The sequence below is a fragment of the Corvus brachyrhynchos genome, unplaced genomic scaffold, assembly GCF_000691975.1.
Source record: "Corvus brachyrhynchos isolate BGI_N302 unplaced genomic scaffold, ASM69197v1 scaffold310, whole genome shotgun sequence".
Classification (NCBI taxonomy): domain Eukaryota; kingdom Metazoa; phylum Chordata; class Aves; order Passeriformes; family Corvidae; genus Corvus; species Corvus brachyrhynchos.
In genome coordinates, this window is record NW_008236213.1 from 1433866 (window position 1) to 1449381 (window position 15516).

A 15516-nucleotide genomic window follows, 5' to 3' on the forward strand; every position below is an offset into this window, starting at 1 on the left:
GTTTTCGTTAATTTGTAGAGATATTTTTCGTGGCAAGCAAAATGACAGCATGTTGGAGTTCACACTTTTAAAAAGCAAATTCAACCCACAGTGAACTAGAAACCTGTGGGAAATGCTGTACAGGATCTGTGGTCTAATCAGGTGGAGTTATCACAGTGACTCCCTTGTTGGTTTCCTGAGATTGCCAGGTGTTGCCTCTGCACAACTCAGGTTTAAAACAATAGAGCGACAGATTGAAATCTGAAATTAGAAAGCTACTAAGGTAATGCTCTACACTTCTCTCATAAATGCTATAAGATCATATTCATTGCTATAAACGTGTCCATGCAAAGAACTTTCCATGTTGCTTTTTTTTCCCACTGGAAATGTCACTTTTCTGTGTGGTGTAATAAACCTAGTGTTTGCTGGTAAATAGCTTGGGTTATCCCAAGATGCATAATGTTCTGATAGCAAGATATAAGCCTATGCTCTTTCTTATTAGCTTTCTTTTTGAAGTCTTAGCTTTTCAGATGGAATTCTGTGACTAAATAATTTTAAATAGTAAATATTCTTCAGACAGCTGCCTTGCTCTTTCTAATATATATTATTGCTCCTGGGTATATAAAACACCCTTGTAAGACTTCTCTAGATATCTTTTTTTTTGCTAGCAAATAAATTATTTTTCGACCCTGAAATAGAAAACAGAAATGTAATTTTAGCAATATTGCTGCTTGCATGTCTTACATTGTAAAGTGACCATCACACACTGAAAGTGAATACTATGGTGATTCTGTCTCAAATATTTTTGTTAGATGTGGATCTGCAAAATGAACAGCTAAGCTCCTGTAAATGGCTTTACAAAGTTTAACAAGGGGTTTGCTCACACAGATAATATTTGAGGTAACTTTTTCCAACTTTACCATACTGGTCAGATAAAGGAAGTAGATATGCTATTACCTTTGGTAATATTAAACCTAAACCACAGTGAAATCAGTTTGACTGAGATGATATGTGTTCAGTGAGACAGTGAATTATATTATAAGTTATTAATTCCTATGATATTTATGTACTAAGAAATAAGAATCCAAAGTTCTCTTAGATGTGTAATCTGGCTTCAGCAAGAGTTTCTCTGATGTATGTGAAGCGCAAGGAATTGAGCTGGTGAGACATTAAACATGGAGAATGTGGTATTGTAGTGTGAACAGCCATGTTACTTGTCATGTCTCATCTGAATGGAAGTTATTCCTGCCAGGAAAATTTTTTTCATATAGTCAGGTTATTTAGCTCTGAACATTGCTACTTTACTTCTGTGCTCAATAAAAAGAGGGATTATGGAAAAAAACTTGCAAGTTTAAGTGAGTTTCTTATGATGCCGTGTTTGCTGTGATCCTAAGGCGAGCAATGTATGGTAGCTGAGCATGTGGACTGCTAACAATACTGTTAATACCATGTTTCCAGCTGAAACTGTATTGAGACAGAATTCTATAAGTGATATTTGGAAACTAACATATCACAGGCAGTGCCTTCAGGCTGGATCAAAGTCCTATTGTGCTGGATGCTGTTCAAACAAGTAGTGAAAGGAAGTCCCTGCCCTTATGAGATTATAAGCTAAACAGGGTGGTAGGCACAGGATGGGTATGTGCACAACTTAAAGATAACCTTGGGCAAGTCAGACCAGGTCAACAGCTAAAGAAGGAGTGAAATTCTGGAATATATTTGCAATATGATGTTGTATTAGATATATCTGTAGCAAAGACCTGAGGCAATGAAGGCCTACATTAAGACACCTGCTTGATCCAAGAAGCAGTATAGGCGCGTTGTGCCAAAGCTAATTATTCCTTAATTTGTAGAGATATTTTTCGTGGCAAGCAAAATGACAGCATGTTGGAGTTCACACTTTTAAAAAGCAAATTCAACCCACAGTGAACTAGAAACCTGTGGGAAATGCTGTACAGGATCTGTGGTCTAATCAGGTGGAGTTATCACAGTGACTCCCTTGTTGGTTTCCTGAGATTGCCAGGTGTTGCCTCTGCACAACTCAGGTTTAAAACAATAGAGCGACAGATTGAAATCTGAAATTAGAAAGCTACTAAGGTAATGCTCTACACTTCTCTCATAAATGCTATAAGATCATATTCATTGCTATAAACGTGTCCATGCAAAGAACTTTCCATGTTGCTTTTTTTTCCCACTGGAAATGTCACTTTTCTGTGTGGTGTAATAAACCTAGTGTTTGCTGGTAAATAGCTTGGGTTATCCCAAGATGCATAATGTTCTGATAGCAAGATATAAGCCTATGCTCTTTCTTATTAGCTTTCTTTTTGAAGTCTTAGCTTTTCAGATGGAATTCTGTGACTAAATAATTTTAAATAGTAAATATTCTTCAGACAGCTGCCTTGCTCTTTCTAATATATATTATTGCTCCTGGGTATATAAAACACCCTTGTAAGACTTCTCTAGATATCTTTTTTTTTGCTAGCAAATAAATTATTTTTCGACCCTGAAATAGAAAACAGAAATGTAATTTTAGCAATATTGCTGCTTGCATGTCTTACATTGTAAAGTGACCATCACACACTGAAAGTGAATACTATGGTGATTCTGTCTCAAATATTTTTGTTAGATGTGGATCTGCAAAATGAACAGCTAAGCTCCTGTAAATGGCTTTACAAAGTTTAACAAGGGGTTTGCTCACACAGATAATATTTGAGGTAACTTTTTCCAACTTTACCATACTGGTCAGATAAAGGAAGTAGATATGCTATTACCTTTGGTAATATTAAACCTAAACCACAGTGAAATCAGTTTGACTGAGATGATATGTGTTCAGTGAGACAGTGAATTATATTATAAGTTATTAATTCCTATGATATTTATGTACTAAGAAATAAGAATCCAAAGTTCTCTTAGATGTGTAATCTGGCTTCAGCAAGAGTTTCTCTGATGTATGTGAAGCGCAAGGAATTGAGCTGGTGAGACATTAAACATGGAGAATGTGGTATTGTAGTGTGAACAGCCATGTTACTTGTCATGTCTCATCTGAATGGAAGTTATTCCTGCCAGGAAAATTTTTTTCATATAGTCAGGTTATTTAGCTCTGAACATTGCTACTTTACTTCTGTGCTCAATAAAAAGAGGGATTATGGAAAAAAACTTGCAAGTTTAAGTGAGTTTCTTATGATGCCGTGTTTGCTGTGATCCTAAGGCGAGCAATGTATGGTAGCTGAGCATGTGGACTGCTAACAATACTGTTAATACCATGTTTCCAGCTGAAACTGTATTGAGACAGAATTCTATAAGTGATATTTGGAAACTAACATATCACAGGCAGTGCCTTCAGGCTGGATCAAAGTCCTATTGTGCTGGATGCTGTTCAAACAAGTAGTGAAAGGAAGTCCCTGCCCTTATGAGATTATAAGCTAAACAGGGTGGTAGGCACAGGATGGGTATGTGCACAACTTAAAGATAACCTTGGGCAAGTCAGACCAGGTCAACAGCTAAAGAAGGAGTGAAATTCTGGAATATATTTGCAATATGATGTTGTATTAGATATATCTGTAGCAAAGACCTGAGGCAATGAAGGCCTACATTAAGACACCTGCTTGATCCAAGAAGCAGTATAGGCGCGTTGTGCCAAAGCTAATTAGGCCAGAATTAGCTTGCACTGAAGATTTTACTGTCTAGAAGCTCCCATAATTTATAGCTCAGGGCCTCTGATGCTACTTGAAAGAAACTTTTTGTCTTCTCTTAAGTTAAACAATTCTCGCAATATTTTACATCCACTTTAGGAAGGATAGATTTTTAGGGCTCTTTGGAAAGGTTTTCCCAAGTGTTTAGAAGAGAGTCTCAGATTTGCAGCCTTGTTTAAAACATGCCAGAGGCTCTTCTTTATAAATGAAAGGGAGCTTAACTTCACAAGGAAGACAGCACAAGTTGTAGCTTTTACATAGTACCTACCTTGAGTCCTTCTGTCTATCTTGTTTGTATTGGTATTTGGCTGAAGCAAGTAAAATTCATGTGTGTTAGTCTCCTTAAATTTAAGGCTGATATGAAAAAATGCTTTACATAATTTGAAAGAACTTATAAAAAGGAAGAAACTCGTCCTTAGCCTTGAAGTTCTGGTGCTTTCAGTGTGAGTGCAGATATCCATGTCAGGAACTAAAGTTAGCCCATATTCTGCTAATAATTCATGGCAGCCTTGGGAATTAAGTATTGGTCAAAGTTAGTAGAGGATCAGACAAGGCCTTCTGTTGCTGTTGCTATAGCTATGTAATTTTCTTTGAAAATATTAAGAGACTTTGTGGGTGGCACTGCTTGCCTTTGAAACAAATATTTCTACATACCTCAATTTTACAGATCTAAAATACTTTGTGTTCAAAGAAGAATGTATTTATGTGACTGTATTGTCATGCTTCTAAGTTGTAATTTGTCATACAAAACACTATAGAATTTATAAGTAGAAATTTTGCATTCACAAGAAAAATAAAGAATTTTGCTTAGCCAAATGTATACTGAACTTTTTCTTCTCTCATTTACAGTGGTCATTTAAATTTCTAAGTTAACTTTGCACTATATAAAGATTGTTCCAGAGCTTGAAATACAAATAAATATGTTAAGATAAAAAAAAAATAGATCCTTTTTTTCTTTATTTTTGAATGGAAGATGTTTTGCCCTCTTCCTGGATGATCATTAAGCATTTAAATGGTCTTGGAAACAAGCAAAAAAGTGTAATCATGTCGTATGATAATGTATTGTAGCCTCCTAATACAGCATAAACAAACGTCTTTGATGTCTCTGTGTTCTGGTAGATCATCCAGCAGATTGAAAAGTGTGGAATGAGGAGGGCAGAAAGAGAGAGAGAGAGAGGGGAAAGAAAGAGAAGTAGAAGGAAAACCAAATGAGTTCCTATCACATTTGGAAGAAACCAAAGGGAATAACAGGGAATATTGAAATGAAAATTAGCTGTTCCATCCACTATCTTCAAAGTATCCTAAAAATGTCGATTTATAGTATTAAATAAAGTATGTGGTGCAATTTGGCCCAGAGGGGAAAAGAAAAAGTCTCCAAGTCATATTAATGAACCAGCTCTTGGCTTGCTTCTGTAATTTTGCTTTGTAGTCACTTTCTGTATGATAGTTATGCTGTGAACTTACTGTTCATAAAATATACCTCAAAGATGAATGTGTGGATGTTCAGAGTAGGTGAGAATTTACATTTGTATAGAAATGGAAAAGACTGATTATTTGCAGGTATTTGTGTTCTTAGGATCAAGGACAGGATTGCTTTGGTTTTGTTGTGTCAGGATTTGAGTTTTGTGCATCTGAGAAAGTAATTCTCTGTTCCTATGTCCTAGCTTCCTCTGCTTGAATGAAAGTATTGTTACCCAAAGTAGAATGCAGATGTATTTACATTTTCAGGCAGTAACACAAACATTCTGCCCAAGTAGCATAGCTCTTGTGTGCAGAGAACATGCTGTTCACTCAGGGCTCGCTGGAACTTGCTGTTCTCTGCATGAGAAATGACGGTGTCTTTTGCATTAAATAATTTGCTAGCAAGTTTTACCTGGCATGCTGATTTGGAGAGCTAGAAAAGCTCAACCTTGCTGTAGCCTGGAATCTGAATTACAGCCTGTAGACAGTCTGTTGGCTTTCTTGATGCATCATATTCTAAGTACAGTCTCATTTATATCTCCAGTTCTGACAAACCAGACCAAAACCTTTTTGAATTTTCATGGCTAGAGGCTCTTGAGTAAGGACTGTAAATATATATTTTGTAGGTTGCTAAACTAAAAAATGAAATTATTCTAGTTCAGTAATGGATTTGAAAAGCTAAAGGGAGAAAAACTGCTTTTCGTGTATTAAACATATGAAATCAGTTGTGTATAAATTTTTTATTAAGGTATGGATGACAAAAATTGTATTTGATGTGTGTTTGGATGTGGTCTGAAGGTAAGATAGGAACTGAAGTGGAAGAGGGTAGAAGGTAGTTTTATGGCCTGTGACAGAAAAGGATACAGATGGAATAATGGGACTCTGCTGTATAAATTGAGCTGACAAAGCTTGAAAGCTCTTTTGTACTCCATTTCACTGGTAAACCAAAATTTTGAGAGCATAAGAGATATACATACTGTGAAATGTGATTAATTGAATCCATGTTTGTCTGTGTTTGTAGTTATCCTGAACAGTTCTCCCAATTTTTTTCCGCTTAGTTAAGAAAAATTGCATTTGGCTGCAGTACATAAATGTCTGACACAGTAGGGGAAAGAAATACAGCTGATCTTGCTATCATGAATTTCAGTATGTGGCTCAATCAGTACTTGGTGATATCTGTATTGGCCCTAAGGTACAACATTTTGCAAATGCAATTAAAAATAACAATTAGAAATTTGAACACACAGGCCCTTTTTAAACATTACGGGCCTTAATATATTTCTTTTTCCTCCATTTAAAGTAGTACATGTGATAATTTAGGATGATTTACCCCCAAAACAGAGTGTGTGTGGTTGTACATGTATAACAATTTACATGCACAATCAAAAGTTGAATTTTTTGATGCCGATTTTGCTTGCTGTTTTTAAACCTTGAATATAGAATTTCAATCTGCATCAAAGAATTTAAAATTTTTCTTTAAAATCAGTATTTTACAGTTAAGATGTTCAAATGTAGTCTGTCTATTCCTTATCTTATTATCTAGGGATCTCCCTAAACTCTTTGAGCTCTGGGCATTGATGTCAAGGTTTGTAGATTCATTAATTTATAGCCAAGGAGTCTGCAATGATTCCTATCGTTCTGTCTCTTCTTTCTGGAGCCGTGGGCAAACTGATATAGAAAAGAAGATAGAGTTTTATGAGAATGTATTTTCTATTTTCTTTACACCCAGTATATACATACACTGATATAAAATTAGTGTGGTGATTAGATATTTATGTGCATAAACCATCCCTTACACAAAGAAAATCTTTAAAATGCAAATTATACTTGAAAAACCGCTTAAAAATTAAATTAAGGGCTGAGTTTTTTAATATTTGCACTTTCCAGAATCTGAATACTGTATGCAGCTTCTGGACTCAGCTCATGTGGAGGTTTGAACATCTGTGGCTCATCCATGTAAACAGATGGTGAGATCTGTGATCTCCCAGGCACTTGTGGTGAAACGTGGTGTCTGGCAGAAACATATTTGTACATCCACCTATCTTGGACCATTAAAACGACTGGCCTTGCTCCAGCCTTTTTATATATGAAATTTCTAGAAGTGTGCTGCCCTTGATCTTCAGGGACATACAGTCTGTTATTTGCCTCTGTTATCTCCATATGGATGCATCCCATCAAGATATTTAATTACGAAGAGAGGGGAAGTTGTTAATCACTAACCTTTTTAACAATAAATTCCCACTTAGTAGATAAAGCACAGCATGTGTATATACAGTAAATGAAACAACTAGCTGAGACCTGAAAACACCAGTTACCAATATGCTTTGACTTTAATTAAAATTAAAAGTTATAGGAACATGTACCTAATGACCTGTTAATTGACATTGTGGGGTATTTTTATTTAAACATAAATCTCTCCTTTGAAAAAGCATCTGTTGCTCTGAATAATCAAGTTTATTTTGGATGAAGCCAGCTACTCCCAATGACAAAACAAAGTCTGAAAACATAAATCATGGTCATTACAGTCATTTCCTGAAGCCTTCTCACAGAAATAACACTAAGCCCCTTTATTCAAATATTCATATTGAATTGCTTTTTTCATGTGCAAATCTGTGGAAATACTAATGTATAGGATAACCCATGGGATGAGATAGTCATAATACCGATGTTCCCAAAAAGTGCAGTACAGAATCAATAGTCTAGTAATTTTTCTGTGCAAGAGGAAAAATGAAAGATGACTTTTAAGTCATCCAGGGAAAGCATAGCACTGGAAAAGATTTACATCTCTGTAATGGAAAAAATATAGCCTCTTATGTCCAGTGGAGTCTATTATTTGGAGTGCAGTAGGAAAGTCCAGCAACAGTAGAAAGGAAAAAAAGGGTTTCCTGTAGGCTTTTTAGCAACATTTGTTGGCATACTTGGTAAGGTGGGAAATGAATAGGGAAAAAGGTAAAAAATAACCCTTTCAGAAACCATTTATTTAAAATCCAGGAAATGCCTGCTTTTGCAGTGTATTAGACTGAGAAATTTGAAGGTGATATTTATGGATAAAAGACTTGATTTTTCTTACATTATCTTCTTTCTGAATGTGCTGTTTTAACAAAGAAAGAATTGCTTACTTTTGGATATTGTTTCCTCTAGCTTCAGCTACTGATTTTTAATTCTGTCTCTTAGTGAGTCTTATTGCAGCTAAGAGCAAAATATCACCTTCAAACTCTGTTATTAACATGTGATAATATAAATTTAAGTTCTTTCCAGTCCTGGCTAAGATTCTAAGCTTTTTAATATAATCCCTGGGTTTAGATATTCTTGATCCATCTAAACTATATCGAGCATTACTTAAAAAATTCCTCTCTTCATTGAGGATGCTTTTCAGCTTTAGAAGGTTTTTATGGCTCATTGAAGTTTCTGCTTTCAGAGATATTAAGCAATATAGCATGTCAGTTGTATTAGTGTTAGTGGCCAGTTCTGGGAAAAAAAAGTACTTTTTCTCTCCGGAATTTGCTCTTTCATGGTAATGGTTTGCTGCAAGTGGACCACTAAGACTTATAACTGTATTTTGCTGATAGAAAGCGAAGTCTGTTTTCCTCTTGTGACTTTTTTTTTCCTTTTTAAAACTGGTATCTGTTTGCAGGATTGCAAGGTTAGAATGCTTAATAATTCAGGTATGAATTTCTCTATGAATTTAGGACCAGGCACTCAGTAGTCATGTCATGCAGCTCTGTGGTCCTAAAACCAGTTCAGGCTTCATTTGTTTATTTATATCTCTCTCCACTCCCCATGCCCACCTCCCTCGTGAAAAGTATCTAAAATGATGTTGAAATTATGCTTCCTTGCAGAAAATTTCCTGCATGTGAATTTGAGTAGTATGAAATCTCATACATCCAGTATGCTCTGGAGTCAGGTGATGAGTGTACTTAAAGGTCAAACGCCAGCCTAGGACAGTAAGTGCTGGGGGAGACAGACACAGTGAAAATTTGTCTGTTCTTCCTGCTGGGAACAGGTCCCACCATGTCCTACCTTCCAGACCATGCTAGTTGGCAGAGCTAATACAGTGCCAGGAAACATGTTTGTAGTTCCTGTAGTGGATCAGTGGTCTAGGGTTCAAACTTGCACCCCAGCCACACTTTGTTTGGCTTTTGGGAGTTCAGGTCTCTCTGCTGTGTTTACTCATCAAGCTACTGTGTTGCCTTTTGTCTGGGTAACTTCTCAGCCTACTTCCTACACCAGCTGACCAGCTTCCTGGTCAGCTGCTCTTTGCTTGCTCGGAAAGGCAGGTCCTCCCCAGCCAACAGCCCTCTAGTTGTCAAGCAAAGGGCAGGTCCCTGAAGAAAACTCCACAGGTAAGAGGAAGTGCTCTCTCCAGAGCAGGGCCTGCATGTGCAGGATGCACACTGCCAGGGAAACCCACTGCATGCTTTGTACATTTGTATGTGAGGGCTTTGGGCACAGTCTGCAACAGACCTGAGTGTCCCCAGGGGTGTGGCTCCAGAACAATCCCCTCTCTGTTTCAGTTGCCTTGCTGCAAGCGCTCTGGGAGTTTTGTGTAAAAAGACCTAAGAAAACTGTAAGTTAAATACTGGACTGAGACTTTGCATGGGAAACTGTATATGAGCTCACAAGTTGTTTACGTTTACGAGTATAGAGACAGCAAAAAAGAAAACAGCACAAAATATTTAAACAGGAAGTTAAGCTAATGGCTTTCAGCAGAATTGCCTGCTTGGAATTAGGTACCAATGCAGTTTCTTGCTGTTTTGGGTTAGTAATGCATTTCAGATAATCATGCAGAAAAGTTTGTAGAATGCATCTTTTGCCTGCTTTTGTTCCTTTCACTATATTCATATTTTTAAAGCCTGCAGGTTTTTTTTCTGTTCATCATAGGGATAACTCATGACAACTTAATGTCCAGGAAATTTTTTCAGCGCTTTGTATTTTCTTAGTCTGTTATTGATTTGCTTTACACCATTATGTGTCTAACTATTCAATATTACATATGTACTTTAGTTTGGATAAAGTTGTTCTGTTGTGTGGGGAAAAAAATATTATCATTCTGCTTCAGGGAATTGTTTGATATGTGCATAAAATCAAAATTTAAAAATTTGGATTGGTGATTCCTTAGGAGATCTGAAATTATATGGTTTGAGAGAGTTAATTCATAAACAGAGAGGCTGTAAAAATATAAATACACATACACACATACAACACACAGATATATCACTGGGTGAAGAAAATCTGAACCCAAATCTGAACCCTATTATCAAAGAACCAAATCTTACATGTACCAATTTATGTGCAAAATCTTGCTGACATACACTGAAAATGTTTCAAAGTGTTCTGTACTCTGTGATCAGATACTCACTACTGAATTTAAGGGCAACTGAATTGGAAGGCAAACCATGTAATTATGAGAGAATGAAAATTTATAGTAATTTATAGGTTTTCTTCTTTTTTCCCTAGTTGCTACTTGAACTCATCATTCAGATTTCTAAATCATCCACTGTCGAACAGTAATTTTGGAATTCAATTATACTTTTACTAATAAAATTCGGTGAAATAGCTTATAAACCATATAAACCATCAAATTGCAAATAGTCGATTTTATAAGCAGTACAATACTAAAATAATTTGCAATATTAATCCATTCATGAAATTACAATTTAACTTGACAATTCTAAAAGTTTAAACAAATCCAGTTCCATGACCAGATTTTACATGGAAGTAGATGTGAAGAAATATAAGCCAGTGTTGGATTGTGACTTGTTGCGCAGCTGATCCCAGCTAATTTAAATTTAAATCTTTGAAAGCAAAATGCAGGTAAAACATGAGACTGCAGCAAAATTTTAGGACTCCTACTGTCTGTTACTGCTTTGCAGATGATTTCACAAAGGGAAAAGAAAACAGATGTGGTCAGCAGTTTAATCTGCATTGGCTGCCTTGGGACAGTCCCATCTACGGATCCTGGAATTCTGGGTTTATTTTCAGGTTTTCTGGTGTTTTATTGTTCAGCCTGGAGAGGTCTCTGGAAATTTTTATTATTTAGGAATAATTTCAGAGGTAGTTAAAAGCACATTCCTATATGCTTCCATTATGCAAATTTTCTTATTGCTTTCTCCATATTAACTGAACTTTTTGGCTAACCGGTACCCCAAAAGTTCAGATTGAAGTACACGTCTGTGAAGGGAAATTTCACTCCAAACAAATGAAGCTTGGCAAAATTTACCACCAACTGAAAATATGTTCGTATGAGAAGAAGCGTAAAGGAATTTTTATCTAAGAAGTGTAGCTGGAGGGTGCTTAGCAGTCCTTATCTCATGATCCTTGTGTGGTTGTACGCATAAGGATGACAAGGCAGGCATCAGACCCTTCAGAGAGCGGGGGGAAGGGGAGCCCGTGGTGCAGCCCAAAGTCACAGTGAAGCTAGGGAAGATGGCAGTATTTTCACAGTGAGGAACCATGGCAGCTGTGTCTGTGGCAGTATTTGTTGTCTTGCTGCGTCCTGTACTGGGAGGTGCTTTACACACTCACCCCTGAACCAGGATAGGCCTGTGTTTGTTGTTGTCTGACAAAGAATATCTATGTACCAGCATTAGCCTGGCTTGAGATGCAGCTGACCATCTGGACCCTGAATTTCTAAAGGATTCTTTCCAAATCAGATTTAGCATTCCCCTCTGCTCCATATTCATCTTGTTTTAATTCTGTTTCTTGGGAAATTTGTTGCTGATATGTACTGGGTAGATTCTGTGCAGCAGGAAATTTTCACCTTCCTGTTTTAAAGAGCAAATTATAATTTTTAATCTAAATGTTTGCAGGGGTTTTTTTTAAGATTTTCTAGACAAATTCCAATAAAAACATGGTTGTGAATTGAAAATAATTTTTAAAAGCTTTGCAGAAGCTATTCAGAGGAAAAGAAGGTTTTAAATTTAAGTTTATGGGTTTATTTTTTCACAGCCATTTTTTTATACGTAAATGATTATGTTATATAAATGATGTAAATATTAAGTACCACTATTATGATACTTGTACTAGTTTTGTTTAAAAACCACTGAGAAAAATACAAAATAATATTTTCTTTTTCCTGCTTCAGTGCTGGGTGAATGATGAAAGGAAACTGTACATGTAGTTTGGCTAAATGAAGACAGGTTCATGAAGACAGTTCCCTAGATCCAACTTCTCCTTTCCAAAGCAAAGATATAAAATGTATTGGGTTCTTTCAGCTCCTTAAGAGGACTTTTGTTGAACAACTAATGCTTATGACACTTTAAGTTGAATGTGCACCCTAAAATCATACATTCTTTGTTATCATGTTTTGTGCCTAGCAATCTCCTGTTTCCTTTAATTACAATAGAGAGAATCACAGAGTAGTCGTGGCTGGATGGCTCCTCTGGAGATCATTTAGCCAAATCCCTTTGGTTACCTGGACCAGGTTGGCCAGATCCACATCCAGTCAGGTAGCTCCCATAATATTTTTGAGTACTTTATTTTCTTCTGCCATTTTTTTTATTATCAAGCTATTTTTCCAAATTAAGTTCAGCATGTGAAAGTGCCTGCCATAGTCTGTTTGCATAGACCAGACTTTCTTTGGTGGGAAAATAATTTCTTTCAGATGATTTTTCTCTAAAAAATATGCCCTTCTTTTATGCCTTAGGTTTTAACTTTTATATTTTTCAAATCCTGTACTGCCTAGTGTGTAATTCTGAAGTTTCATGTGGCCTGTTAACTACTGCTCTGTCATTCTGGTTAGACGTAACAAACTCTCTCTAGGTTTGCACTTCAAGGACACCTTGTTGTCCCAGACCCTGAAATATGTAAACTAAAGCCTTAAGAGGAGAGGCAAAGTTGGGGTAATTACATCATTAACTGAAATTATAATTGGAGAATTAACCCTGATATGAGAATGGACAAAACTTATAAAAGTGTGAAGAACCTGTAACCCAGCGTCCATCTTGGGTGGAAGTCCCTCGGTGGCTTTTGACTGTCCAGAGTGTATCATTGAAGGCCCTTCAAATAAATACCTACTTTTATTCTCTTAATCTTGTCTAGCCTCTGTTTTTAGGTAGCCACTTCAAGGCATCACTTTCACATCAGGAACACAAAAAGCTCTCAGGCTGTAGAAAAAGGAACGTTTAAAAATTCTTTTTAAAGAAAATTTGAAATAAGAGAATTGCCTCGAGGCTCACCCAGTTATCACAAACACAGCATTATGTCTACAAAATAATCAAGGTGATCAACAACAAATAACAGGAAATCTTGACTAAGGCAGTAAAAACTGGGGCAAACAGGAGAGAAAAAGAACCTGTATCCGAGTTTGTCCCCAAACAGTTTGTAGATTAAAGGTTATTTTCATTAAGGCATGTACTTGTGGAAGGAGCAGACTTGTTATTTGCTGACAAAAAGATAAAAGCCCTTCAGGTCTTCATATGTATTTCTACAGTAAAAATACACATTAGCAAATTGAGAAGAATGGAGCAGTAAATACTTGGATATTTGCCTACGGTGGAGGCTAAGCACTGCCTATCCTAGTTTGTTCTTTACTTGTGTTCTTCTTCCTTTATTTAATGTTTGTGTATTGCACAGATGTTGGCATTTCTAACTTTCAGGTTAATCTCAATGTGCCCTTTGTCTAACTCTTTGTCAATGCAATGGAATGGGGATCTAGGGGTAGAAATGCATGGGATAAATCTCTTGTACAGTAGCAGGTAATGTAAATAGAGTATTCTTTGTGTGTTTACATTAAAATTACAGGCATTTGGAATCTTCTATAGAGCAAAATAGAAAATCAAACGAAAGACTGAGCACCATGATCTTTCCAGATGTCTTTGTCACGAAAAGAGCTCAATAGTTGGGAGGAAATCAATGTCCTTCAAGAATGCCTCATATCATCAGGTAGTCTCTTCTAAAGTTTATGAGTTAATCCATAAATATTTGGCACTGTCTGTGGCCCAGCTCTGTTTTGCCAGAAAGTTTTGCAGGATTTTTTTCTTTTATGTTAGGCCACTTGTCTCGCTGCCAGTGTCTCAGAGTGCTTGCTGTATATTGCTGTCACAATAATAGGTAGGATTGTTTTCATGCTTTGATGTATTTGGGCTGATGTTCCCCTTAGTAGAATAGTATTCACAATCTCTCTGGGCCATCTGTGCTTCTAACAGTCACCCTCATAGTAATGAACTATGCCTGCTACCCCTGGCTTGCGCTGGGTGTGGCAACAGAGCTCCTCTGCCCCTGAGCCTCCTTGGCACCCCCACCATGCCCTGCCAAAAGACACAAAGTGCCTGCTTGATCTTTTCTGGCACTAGAAGCAAAAAAGCAAAGAAAACCCATGACGGCAGTAGGAGATGGGAGATTAGGGTCTCCAAAGGGTGTCCTTGAAGGCTGAAAAGTCATCAACCAGCCCTGAGGGCTGTCTTTACTGCCTCTATCATTCCACTCCACTGCAGCCAGCATGACTTGGGATAGCACAGAGTACCTGCATGAGGGGTTAGGGAAGGCAGAAGAACAAGCCAGAGGTGCCACTGGTGCCCACAGTTCTGGGACAGCCACTGTGAGGAACCACAGCCCTGCGCAGCCAATGTTCTCCCCAAATGCAGCACTCATAGTGTAGGACAATATCCTTGCCTTGTGTGTGCCCACAGGGGCTCTGGACTAAAAACCACAGTAAGAGCAGAGAGGGCAGTGCCATCGCAGACAATTCCCAGAGATGTCACAGGGTTCAGGCAAGGACAGCAGATACTGCAAAGCTGGAAAGACCCTGATTCAGAGGACCTTGTCCTCTTTTTGTGGCCTAGTGGGGATGGTTTAGCCTCAAGCCAGATTCCATGGTGTGAGGCCAGTGACTGTAAGGACAAGGGCCTGGCATGGGGCAGTGGGACCATGCAGGTGGGGAATCCTGCTGACTTCCTTGATACAAAGAAGAGCCTTGACTCAGCTTCTCTGAGGACTGTCATGGGAGGAGGACTCACCTATGATGTGCACTGGGAAAGCCCCAGAGAATGATTGAGACTGGAAGGGTTCTCTGCAGGTCACCTTGTGCAACCACCTGCTCCGGCAGGGCCTCATAGAGCCACTTACCCAGGACCATGAACAGAGCCTTTCCAAGTATATCCAAGGAAGGAAATTCCACAGTTTCTCCGGGCAACCTGTGCCTGTGCTCTGTCACCCACCTAACATTCAGAGGCAGCCATCTGTATTTCAATTCATACCCCTTGCCCATTCTCTTGTCACTAGGTAACACTGTTTCATCATTCCCTCAGCCTTTCCTCCTGTGTGGGGTAGTCCATAACCTGGAACTCAATCCGTCCATCTTATTGACTCTCTGGTGGAGCCTCTTGAGTATTTCCTTGCTTTTTTTTGTCAAATGTTTTCAAATTGTCCTTTCAAAGATATTTGAAGT

The 15516-nt window shown here is 37.6% G+C and overlaps 1 protein-coding gene across 1 annotated transcript in view; it reads left to right on the forward strand.

Moving 5' to 3' along the window:
* PDE4D (phosphodiesterase 4D) overlaps nt 1-15516 on the forward strand; it is a 558454-nt gene that overhangs the window by 623 nt on the left and 542315 nt on the right. The window lies entirely within an intron of this gene.